Source organism: Arachis stenosperma, chromosome 3 (assembly GCF_014773155.1).
Source record: "Arachis stenosperma cultivar V10309 chromosome 3, arast.V10309.gnm1.PFL2, whole genome shotgun sequence".
In the NCBI taxonomy this organism is placed as follows: Eukaryota; Viridiplantae; Streptophyta; class Magnoliopsida; order Fabales; family Fabaceae; genus Arachis; species Arachis stenosperma.
The window spans coordinates 167,012,646-167,025,625 of NC_080379.1; the positions used below are offsets into that span (position 1 = coordinate 167,012,646).

The following is a 12,980-nucleotide window of genomic DNA, read 5'->3' on the forward strand; positions in this document are numbered from 1 at the left end:
TTTTGTCGCATATAAAACCAGATGCACTCCGCCATTTTGACCAACATGCTTGGATCCTATGATTTACATCCTGTTCAATCTCTCCATTATCCTGTATGATGCACCCAAGATACTTAAAACTTTTAACTTTTCGTAGGATGTTTTCTCCAATCTTCACCTCTATATTGGAGTTTTCCCTTCTCAGACTGAATTTACATTCCATATATTCCGTCTTGTTACGGCTTATGCGCAGACCATACACTTCTAGAGCTTCTCTCCATAACTCCAACTTCTTATTTAGGTCTTCCCTTGACTCTCCCATAAGGACGATATCATCGGCAAAAAGCATGCACCATGGCACAGGCTCTTGGATGTGCTCTGTGAGTACTTCCAAGACTAATGTGAAAATGTATGGACTTAAGGATGATCCCTGGTGTAATCCTATACCAATAGGGAATTCCTCTGTCACACCACCTTGAGTCTTCACACTAGTTGTGGCCCCATCATACATGTCTTTGATTGCCCGAATATATGCGATCCTTACTCTCCTCTTTTCTAAAACCTTCCATAAGACCTCCCTTGGTACCCTATCATACGCTTTTTCCAAATCAATAAACACCATGTGCAGATCCCTTTTATTACTACGATACCTCTCCATCATCCTTCTTAATAGGTATATCGCTTCAGTGGTAGATCTGCCTGGCATAAATCCAAATTGGTTCTCTGTTACTTGTGTCTCTTTTCTCAACCTCCGTTCTATCACCCTTTCCCATAAGTTCATAGTATGACTCATAAGCTTAATCCCTCTATAGTTTTCGCAACTTTGTATATCCCCCTTATTCTTGTAGATAGGTACCAAGGTGCTCTTTCTCCACTCATCAGGCATCTTCTTTGACCTTAAAATCTCATTAAAAAGCTTGGTTAACCAGTTGATGCCTTTTCCTCCAAGACCCTTCCAAACCTCAATCGGGATATTATCAGGTCCTACTGCCCTGCCATTTTTCATCTGCTTTAGAGCCTCTTTTACCTCGAAGTCTCGAATCCTTCGATAGTAGTCAAAGTTTTGATCTTCTTCCCTTGTGCATAATCGACCAAGGCTCGGAAGAGTCTTCTGTCCCTCATTAAATAACTCGTAGAAGTAGCTCTTCCACCTTTCATTAATCTTCTCCTCTTGAGCCAACACCTCTCCATCCTTATCCTTTATGCACTTAACCTGATCCAAATCTCTCGTTCTTCTTTCCCGACTCTTTGCGATTCTATATACATTTTTCTCCTTCTTTCGTGCCCAAAGACTGGTAGAGACCCTCATATGCTCTTGTCCTTGCTTCACTTACAGCCACTTTTGTCTCTTTCTTAGCCGCCTTATATTTTTCCCAGTTATCTGCATTGCGGCATAAAGACCACTCTTTAAAGCATTCCCTTTTTATCTTTATCTTTTCTTGTATACTCGCATTCCACCACCAGGACTCCTTGTCTCTTGGTCCTATTCCTTTAGATTCACCAAAACTTTCTTTTGCTGTTCTTCTAATAACTTCTGCCATCTCCCTCCACATCTCTTCCGCGCTTCCATTCCCATCCCACTTTGCCTCTTCTCCTACCCGTCTTAGGAAGCTTCTTTGTTCCTCACCTTTCATCCGCCACCACCTCGTCCTTGGGTTCTTCGTATGATGTCTTTTCCTCAACTTTTGCTCAACGCGAAAATCCATGACGAGCACCCTATGTTGTGTTGTCAAACTCTCTCCCGGGATAATTTTACAGTTAATGCAAAATTTCCGGTCGACTCTCCTCAACAAGAAGAAGTCGATTTGAGAGCTTGTCATGCCACTCTTATAGGTTATAAGATGTTCGTCTCTCTTTTTAAAACATGTATTTGCGATGAAAAGATCAAAAGTTGAGGAAAAGTCCAAAATAGTTTTACCTTCGGCATTGATCACCCCGAAACCATGGCCTCCGTGAATACTCCCATATCCAGTCACTTCTCTCCCAACATGGCCATTTAAATCTCCTCCTAAGAAAATCTTATCTCCCAAAGGTATGCCTTGAACCAAACTCTCTAGATCCTCCCAAAACCTTATCTTGTGTTGTTCGTCTGAACCCACTTGCGGTGCATAGGCGCTAATCACATGGAAAGCACCTCCCTCCACCACTAGTTTGATAGAGATGATCCGATCTCCCACCCTCTTGACATCCACTACGTCCTTCTTCCACTGCTTATCCACAATTATTCCAACCCCATTCCTATTCTTCACCTTTCCTGTATACCAAAGTTTGAAACCAGAAGTATCCAACTCCCTAGCCTTTGCACCAACCCATTTCGTTTCTTGTAGGCACATAATGTTAATCTTCCTCCTTGTCATGGTGTCCACCACCTCCATGGACTTTCCTGTTAGAGTGCCTATGTTCCATGTCCCAAATCTCAACCTTCTGTCGCTTCGACTTTTATCTTTTCCTTTGTGAACTAGCTTATTTACCCTCGTCCGTTCACGAAAACGCGAGAACCCTTGCTCATTTAACACTACATCCGGGCACCGATGCAGCGGCTCTTGCTTCGACACCGTACTCGAGCCATACGGCGCGTTGCTTCCGGGCAACGACCTAGCTTTAGCGCAATAATGTCTTTGATTCATGTCATGGGGGTTCGGCTATATTTTTATGTTGGTTGCCGAAGACCTAACACAACCCTCCTCCTTTATCCGGGCTTGGGACCGGCTATGTACCGCAAGTGTAACATAGGCGGAGTTAAGATTACAATTAAATGATATTAAAAAATATAAATGGTTAAAAGAGACAAAGAAGTAATATATAAATGATATAACTAAGGAATATAATTAGATTGAAAATAAAAAAATAAAAAGAAATTACAAATAATATGATATATTCTAGTATTAAGAATTTATTATCTAATACACATGTTTAACAAACTAAAAAAGAGCCATAGTCATCAATTATACTCTTCAAATCCTTGTGCAAAACATTAATAAGAATAAAAGAAAAAGAATAAGAGACATGAGGTTATGAAAAAAAAGGAAATAAAGAAGTATGAAATAAATGTTGACTTATATAGTAAATATAAAGAATGAATATAAAATGAGAAAAAAAAATATGTTTTATTATTCAATTTATATCTATTAAAAAGAAATAATATTAACATTGAAGGCATATAGTATCCTATATAAAAATAAAGAGTAAGTGAATATAAAAAATATAGAATAATATAAATAAAAATAAATGTCATGATTGAGAAGAAAAATGAAGAATAACCTTAATTATCTTATATAATAAATATAAAGAGTGAGTATAAAAAGAGAAGATGAATAGTATTTTATTACTTAATTTATATCTATTAAAAAAAAATATTAACATTGAAGTTATATAGTATATAAAAATAAAGAGTAAAAAAATATGAAAATTTTTGAGTAACCTAAAAAAAATAAACATCATGAGAGTGAGAGAAAAAAAAAAACTCACCGTCCAGGTACAACGACGCAATTATCAGGGGTGCGCTCTACCACTGAGCTAATAGCCTGTCGTGTGGACCTCCCTAATATTAAGTATAATACAAAAAAAATGAATCTAGCCTATGATACATTGGATAAAAGTATAGTATAAAAGTAATTTTTTTTAATTTTTGAGAATAATTCTCAATTTTTTTTCATTATCTCTTTTAATATGTTGTGTAATAAAAATACAAAAAAATTAATTTCTTTAAAATAATTATACTAAATGTGAGTGGATGTTGTAGAATTAAAAGTATGTATTTAAGTATATAAATATTTATATTGTTTTATGTTGTTTATAACTGTTGTGGTCATTCATTACAATATTACATAATAAACAATTATGTTGATTTTAATTATATTTAAAACCTATATAATTTGTTTGTAACATGTTATATTATTTGTTTGTAATTGGTTATAATCATTCATTACATAATAGACAATTTTGTTATTATTTTTAATTATCTTTGAAAATTAATATTATAATTGATAAATTATGAGAATGATAATGGCTCTTTTTTATTATTTTGAATTGCATTTTTTTTAAAAGAATTTAAAAGTAATTCAATTAAAAATAAAAATTCCAAAAAGTAATTTAATTATATAAATAAGAAATAAATTATGCCAATTAGTCACCTAAATTGATCTGATGTTATAAGAGAAAGTTAAAATTTTTTAAATATATTAAAAAACTAACTTAAACTCTAATTGAATATATTATAAATAGATATATAGATGCAACTTGTGATTACAAGATGTCTATTGAGTGCTAAACAAAGGCAGTACAAAATTGCTAGGAAGAAAATTGTCCCTCATTATCCTGGCGAGATAAATGATCCTGTTTTATATCCATAAGGGTGGGGAAAAATATTTTCTTATTTGATTTCTTTCACATATAAATTGGGTTTATGTTTATGAAGATATACACAAAACAGGTAGAACCAAAAAAAAAAAAATAGACCCAAAAACCTTAATCAAGAATCTTTGTACAGCCCAAAATGAGATCAAATTATCAATAAATCATATTTCTTATTTTTGTGTACTTTTTGTTAATGTTGCAAGTGTGAAGAGTGTTGAAATTAGTCTCATATCAAAAAAAATAAAAAAGACTGAGAAATTTATAAGATGAGAAACCATTAACTTATTACGTAAGTCACCATACCCATTAACAGTTGCACTGTTTAGTACATCAATTACCATTAGATTATGGTAAAGTTGTGACTTGTGAAGGCGTTAATGTTAATGTGAAAATTGTGGACACATTCAGATTCAATGATTACCAATGCTCAAGTGGCTTGCACATGTTGCTATTCACACCAATTACTTCAATTAACTGTTTCTCCATTACCGACCAATAACTACCAAATTTCAACCTTAGTCTTTAGTCATATAAGGCAGCTATTTTGATACTACCCTTTTACATTTTAGAAAACTTTTTATTTTTTATTTTATTTTAAATCCCTAAACAAAATCTTACAGCAATAACCAGTTACTAATTAAAAAGGGTATTAGTGGAGGCAAACTCCCACTAATCAAGAATAAGAGCAGCTCACTGGAAGGAGCAATATGAGCAAATCAAGTTGTTAAAAACAAATTATTACTTCAGATTCTATGATCAACTTGATAATTTGCATGATTACAAAGGCATAACAATCAAAATTCCTTTTTTACTCTCCAATTTTGAACTAAATATTTTATATTCGGTCAAACAAGTAGCGTATTAACATAATTAATAGAATTCTTGTTAGAATCATAGAGTTACTAACTATATTAGAGACCATAATCACTGGCTTCAATGTGAAAGAGGAATATATTGCAACAATGTTTACCTTTTTGGATACAATTAGGATTCCAATCCATAGATACCAGTTATTAATTCATCATTCGGAAACCCACTTCAAAACTTTTTGTGTGGTTTCTAACATCGTAAAAGCAAATTCAATCTTCAAATTTTTTTTCTAATCCCGAAACCCACGTGGAACGTTATTCACAGGTTGTTACAATTCTTTCAACGCAATTATAGCAACAATTCTTTTATTGCAAGTATACAAGATAAATTTATTTTAATTCTATGCACATTAACTGTAGGAAAAAAAAAGTTTTACCTATTAAGAAATTATTTGATAAATTTATTGATTATTTTATAATAAGATAAGATTTAAAAGATAATTATTGAAAAAGAATGAAAAGAGAAAAAAAATATTGCTGAAGAAATGAGAATCATATGATGTGCTAATTGTAGAAAACTCATGAAGAAACTTAATTAGCTTAAACATAATTATTATCATTATCGCCTGGATCAACTTGTACACACTCTCTTTAGTCTTTAATTGTGTTTTAATTTTGAATAAGAATAACGCCGTCTTTATTATTATTCATTTAAAATGGATAAACTTCTTTCAAATATTTCGGCCTGCCATTGCCGAGTTTAACATTCACATTGTGTTTTCATCTGCTGATAAAATTTAATTTAACTTTAAACTAAATACGATAAATTTATAATTTTACGTTAATGGAAACCTCTTTGGATGCATGTTTTTAATGTTAAATTACATCGATTTTTTTTTTCAAGAAAAAAATTTGAGTGATGCTATAATTTGCCAATAGAAAACATTTTTTCTCAGCTGGAATTTCATTTGTACTTGATATGACCATTATATATTGGTTACGAGTTATAATTCGATATAAAAAGTTTTAAAGGTCGACTAATCGTAACTGATATCCGACCAAAATATTATAACGCCGGATATACAATTAATTCCTATTTTAAGCACCGTTTGTTCAGAAACACAATGGTTATCTTCATCTCTCAAATATAAAAAAATGGTAGGAAGAGCATTTAATTTATAATATTTTTAACAATTTTTATTATCCATCTATTCACTTAAGTGTTAGAATACTTTTTGCAGGTACTCACTCCTTGGCTTTCTTACCACTGCAGTATACCTCATTCAAATGAAAAGATTTCGAACAATTATCACCGGACGAGTTATACATTGGTAAAACTCTGCAAGACCAGTAATAAAAGTAAATACTAATCTACCTGCCAAACAATTAGTCACCAAATTTTTTTTTTATCAAAATCTATAAAGTTAAAGCTCCTAATGAACAAATATATTCAGATTTTTTTCGAGAAAGATAAAAAAAAGCTTTTTTATGGTATTTAAATTTTAGATATAAAATTTAAAATATATATATATATATATATATATATATATATATATATATATATATATAATAGGTCCTATCTTTTTTATCTTTATTTTTAAATAATTTAGATACAAAAATTATAAATATTAAAATTCTTTTTTAAAAAAATGTCAACTAATGACTTCTTTTTTTAAAAATTTTTTTACCATCTATATCAACAATAAGATATAAAAATAAATTGATAGTGTAAAGTGTAAACCTTTTTTTTTTTAATTTGAATATCTCACAAGGGTATAGTCATAAGTCCCAAAAGATTTTTTTTTGGTCTAAAGTCCCAAAAGAAATTGAACTACCTTTGACGTTTTTCCACATAAGATTAATAGAAAATAATAAGTCGGTGAAGATTGTACTTTTCTTGTTCTAATTACTATAACCATAAGTATCTCTGAACTCTCTTATTTGAGATTTTATTTAATGAATATGACAATGATTGATATACAAATATTCTTTTTTATTTTATAATATGTCAACATCTATTTTTTTAATGGCTTTGTCTTAGATGAGAAAAGTATATTTAGATTTTTGATGGTCTTTAAAAAAAATAATAAAATAAAATAATAAATTACATAAATATTCTCATATTTTCCCTCTTCTCTTAACTGCTTCTTTTTCTCACATTATTTTTCTGTAGTCATTGTCGTCACCACCATTTTTGTTGTATCCACTTTTATGACGGTCCCGCCTCCATATCCACTACTACCATTGCCGTGGCTAAATCCGCCACTACCATATCCACTGCCGCCTCTGCTTCTGAAGCCGCCGCCTCCGCTTTTGAAGCCGCCGCCTCCGCCACCTCCACGGGATTGAGCCTCATTGATAGTGATGTTACAGTCGTCAAGGTTGGAGCCGTTCATGCCATCAATCGCATCCCTCATGGCTTGTTCCAAAGCAAATGTCACAAATCTAAAACCTCTGGATCTTTCAGTTTTGTGATCGTTGATAACCTGAAAACAATCACGAAAATTTACATCAAATCTGAATAAGAACAAAGATAATTAACAGATTCGAGAACCGAATAGAAACCGGTCGATCTTCGTCTTTGAATCAAAGATGAAGAAGGAATGTACCTATTGACGGATAATAAGAAGGTGAATGCTATGGTACCTAAAAGGTGGTGCCTATTTACTAAAAAGGATTAAAGTTATTATTTAATTTAAAAGATATAAGAATAAATAATTTTTAAAAAATCAAAATTTACTACTAAAAGTAAGTTAGGCAAAGTTTAGGCAAAAATTTATAGGCACCATAGAATTGGCCTAATAAGAATCATAACAGTAACAAGAGTAACACAGAGCTCAAATAACAGAAAACAGATCACAGATCAGATGAATAGTGGTAACAAATCCAAATCCGAATCGATGTTCAGATTCCGATCGATGATGCCTGCAATAAACGGACCTTAGATTCAACGATTTTTTCGTAGGCAGAGAAGACTTTCTCTAGAGCTTCGTTATCGATGGCCCATGCAAGCCCACCAACGAAGCACCGATACTCAACATTGTGGCATCCATTGAAATATCTAGATAACGACGACGGCGGCTTGATGACGGCAAGATGCGGATGAACAATGGCGAGGACGGCGCACGCAGAGGCAGCCCGAGAAGATGACGACGACGGCGGCTCTTTGTGCGGTCGTGCTCCTCCTTTCGGCAAGAGGGGTGATGGAAAAAAGATGAAAAGAAAGGACAAAAATGTAATTTTAAAATAGAAGTATTTGTAAAAATATTTAAACATATATATAATTATTATATTATTAATAAAAGTTTTAAATCCGAGCCATTGACTCAAAAATTCAATGGTCATGATTTATAGAGAATCTTGGACCATAAAGATCTTGAAAATACTTTCCCTACTGAAGAAAGCTCATTCTTTAACTAATTCTTTGTTGAGATAAGTCTCAAAGTAGTCCCTAAAGTTGCACTCGAGCCTCATAGTAGTCTCTGAACTTAATAGTTACCCATATTCGTCCCTGAAATTGCACTCCAAGACTCAGATTCGTCCTTCCGGCACATTCTATCCACCTGGCACCACCGAAAAGCTGATCTAGACTCCTCCGTGACACGCTGGCCAGGTAACGACTAACTGACGTAGATTAATAAACTTTTATGGTGCAATTTGTTCCCTAAATCAAAATTAAAAATTTTAAACCCCAAATTTAATGATCATTCTCTTCTCTACAGTAGTAACCCCTCTCTTTTTCTTTTCTTCTCTTCTCTTCTCCATATGGATGTGAAAGAGACTACAAATTACAACTTCATTGAAAGCATACATATATTTTGTTAATTAAAAGTCACATACTATGTTTTTATATTTAACATTTTATGCACTCATTTAACTCTAGTTTAATTAAAATGTTTTACAAAATTCAATTTTATATTTTTATATGATTTTACAAAAATATATCTCGTATTTACGGAATTAAAAAGTTACATCGTTATTATTATATATTACATTACATTTTTTTTTAATCCTATTCCAAAATAATCATGCATCGTCCTAATTTAACTGTCGTTCACATAATATTAATATAAAGTGTTATATTATGGCATTTCAAATCGTATGACATCTCCATTAAAATGACGTGTATAAGATTTTATTATAATTAAATAGGCCGGTATTTCAAATTAATTAAAGGTAATATTAGAGAAACAAAAAAATAGCAAAAATTTACCTAATTTAATATTTATTATTTTAGTTTCTAATTAATAAAAAACTAATTAAGCAAAATAAATATAATTAACTAATTTAAGACACTAATTTGATTATATTAAAATATTAATCATATCATCTTTTTGTTTGTAAATGTCATGCTGACATTTTAACATTTTATATTAGCATTAGAGATGAGTTGATATTCATAATTTATGAATTTAGGAATCAATTTAATTATTTTTAAAAGTCAACAAATTTTTATGAACGTTCACAATTTTAGAAATTAAATTTTGCATTATCTCTTTAATTATATATATCACATATTTTTTTATGTTATAATCTCACCATCTTTTTTACAGAAAAAAAAGAGATAAAAGCTGTTAAATTTGTTCAAATAATGGTTGTTAAGCAAACTCTAGTTGTTGTTATTGTTATAAGATACTTCAACTAAAAATAAACAAAAAAAAAAATTTTGTGAATTTGGGATATGAAGATCTATATGCTTGTAGAGAAAAGAGGAATTACCGTAGAGAAGAGAATAATGATTAAATTTGGAGATTAAAATTTTTAATTTTGATTTAAAGACCAAATTGCACGGTAAAAGTTTACTAATCTACGTCAGTTAGCCGTTACCTGGCCAGTGTATCATGGAAGAGTCCAGATAAGCTTTCCAATGGTACCAAGTGGACAAAATATGCCAGAAGGAACCTGAGTTCCAGAGTGCAATTTTATAGATGAATATGGGTAACTTTTAAGTTTAAGGATTACTATGAGACCCAAATACAACTTCAAAAATCACTTTAAAGCTTATTTCTTCTTTGTTTAGCTTGGCCACTGTTCTCATTTTCTTTTAATATAGGTACATAATATTAGATACAATAAATAATAGATCCAATAAATAATGCTAAGATGCAAATAGAGTATGCGTTGTTAATAATATTGTTGGTGTTCTGGTCATTATAATTTGATAGAAATTTTTTGAAGTTAATAATTTTTAGTAATTTTAGTCCGTATTGAGTCAGTATAAATATTAATTTATTTTTAATAAATAAATTTATTAATTTATGTATACAAATTTTAATAATTATAGATATATATTACATGATTTACGTATATAAATTCTGATAACATATATATATATATATATATATATATATATATATATAAATTATATATTTTTTGTGTGCAAATTTTTATAAATATGAGTATAAATTATTATTAGTCAAGTATGGTCTACGATAATAATATTTATTAATTATGTAATATTATTGTTTAATTATATTGATGAGTAATTTATAAAATAATTATTTTATAACTCATTAACATATAACAAAGGCTCATATTTTTTATTGTCGTCTTTAATTCTTGCATTAGAAGATATCAAAATGATAAGTTCATTACTTATAAAAAGGTCCTCAAAAAATATAAAAATATTGTTCTTGTGTGGGTAGCCAACTCTAAGGTATAGTTTGTTTTCCTAATGCTCGAACTCCGTTTTTTTGGAACAAGAAAGTTGATATGTCGGTTTTTTTCAAGAACGGCGGCTATAACACCTGCAAAGACACTCCAACGCTCAAGTTAGTAAAAATAAAAGATAAATATCAAATTACTTAAAATGAATAACGTACCTCTTTCATGTCATGAGTAAATGTATTTATAGAATGGTTGTTCTACATGCAATTACTTAGTGGATCTAATATTATGGAGCTGTTATTTAGTGGATCTAATATTGTGAAACTGTTAATATTTGACTTTTTAAAATAAATCCGTTAGAAGAACAAAACACGTACTTCACATACTCTGCTGCTCTTTTCTCTTTTTTCTTATTTGATTCTGGATTTTTATCTTATTAAGTTTCTACTTCTTGTGTATTTTAATTTTTGCATTTTAAGTTACAGGCTTCGTTTTAGTCTTTTAGTTTCTATATTTTCTATTTTTACTTTTACTCAGCCACATACTTTGTTTTAAGCATAATTTTACTACATTTATCCTTTTTTTTTTTTGACATTTTTGTTTCTACATCATGGTGAGTTTCTACCCCTTCTTCTTGTTCGAATTTTGCATATTTGATTTTTGCTATTTTTGCATGTCCAATTCTTTTTGACATTTCTAGTTATTTTAGATGTTTTAATTTTTCTTTTTGAAATGGGTCTACAAATTTTATGAGTCAGTGCTTTGGAATTTTTTAATTAGTTTGACAAAGATCTTAAATTTACCTTTCATTTATGTCTTTGTGTTTGATTATAATTGTTTTTATTAGAATATATTAAAATCAATTAACATTCATTAAAATTATTTAAAAAAAATGAGTAAACGAATATATAGTAGAATGCAATAGAGAAGACTATTTTACTGCTGCTGAAGTTGAGTCACCGGAGGAAAGAAGTATGTGGGCTTGTTCCAAAGAAGAAGCCTTTGATATCTAGAGATCATGAAAGGGCATTCTTTGATTCAGCAGATTGGGCATTATGCAAATAAGAAGCTGGAGTGAATAATCAACAAAATAACTCTAATAGATGTTATTTATACTAATATATTCTAACGGTTTTATTTTTAGTTTTGCTCTTAATTCTTACTCACTCTCTTCCTAAAAACGATGCATTGTTTTGTGAGAAGAAGAATAAGTTGTTAAAGCTAATTTTTACTTTACGAATTTGATTAGATTTTGGTTGTCGAATTTGTTTGTAACTTGAGTATTTGACTAAATCTTAATTATTGAAATTGGTTTGATTATAGCATAGTTGAGATTTGATTAGAGTATGAGTTTTAGCTTTGTGTTAGGTATTTTTAGAAGGAATGGTGGTCAGTGAACTGATTTGTATTTTTTTTCTCTTAAATAAATATTGTTTTGGTTTATTGTTGCATTGGATTCAATTGAGTTAAATCTCAATTTGACCCCTGAAATTTTGCCCGATATTTAGAATGACCCTCACAATTTCGTTGGTCCCAATTAGAACCCCCAAATTTGTAATTGTGGCTCCAACTTGCCCCTGCCATCATCTCCGTCACCAAAATGCTAATTTGATGCAATTGCATGACACGGTGGACACTACTTAAACGACGGCGCATTGGTTTTGCGCCGAAACCCTTTGAAAACCACACCGTTTCAGTTTTTTGTGGGTTAAAACTCTCTTTCTTTCCACTATGACGATCATAAGTTGCCAAACATCAAGAAAACCCTTACACTACGTGGTTTTCAAAGGTTTTGCGTGCGAAACTAATGCGCCGTCGTTTAAGTAGTGTCCAACATGTCATGCAATTGCGCTAGATCAGCATTCCGATGACGGAGATGATCACAGGGGCAAACTGGAGCCACAATTATAAATTTGGGAGTTTTAACTGGGGCTAACAAAATTGTGGGGGTGATGAGCGGATAATTTGTACCCTTTTTGGCATTGTTTTTAGTATGTTTTTAGTAGTTTTAGTTAAGTTCTTAGTATATTTTTATTAGTTTTTAGTTAAAATTCACTTTTCTGGACTTTACTATGAGTTTGTGTGTTTTTCTGTGATTTTAGGTATTTTCTGGCTGAAATTGAGGGACATGAGCAAAAATCTGATCCAGAGACTGAAAAGGACTGCAGATGTTGTTGGATTCTGACCTCCCTGCACTCGAAGTGGATTTTCTGGAGCTACAGAAGCCCA

At 31.0% G+C, this 12,980-nt stretch overlaps 1 pseudogene; it reads right to left on the reverse strand.

Annotated features, from left to right (window-relative positions):
• Positions 1-7,298: 7,298 nt before the first annotated feature.
• Positions 7,299-8,647, reverse strand: LOC130967254 (glycine-rich RNA-binding protein GRP1A-like; annotated as a pseudogene).
• Positions 8,648-12,980: the final 4,333 nt, after the last annotated feature.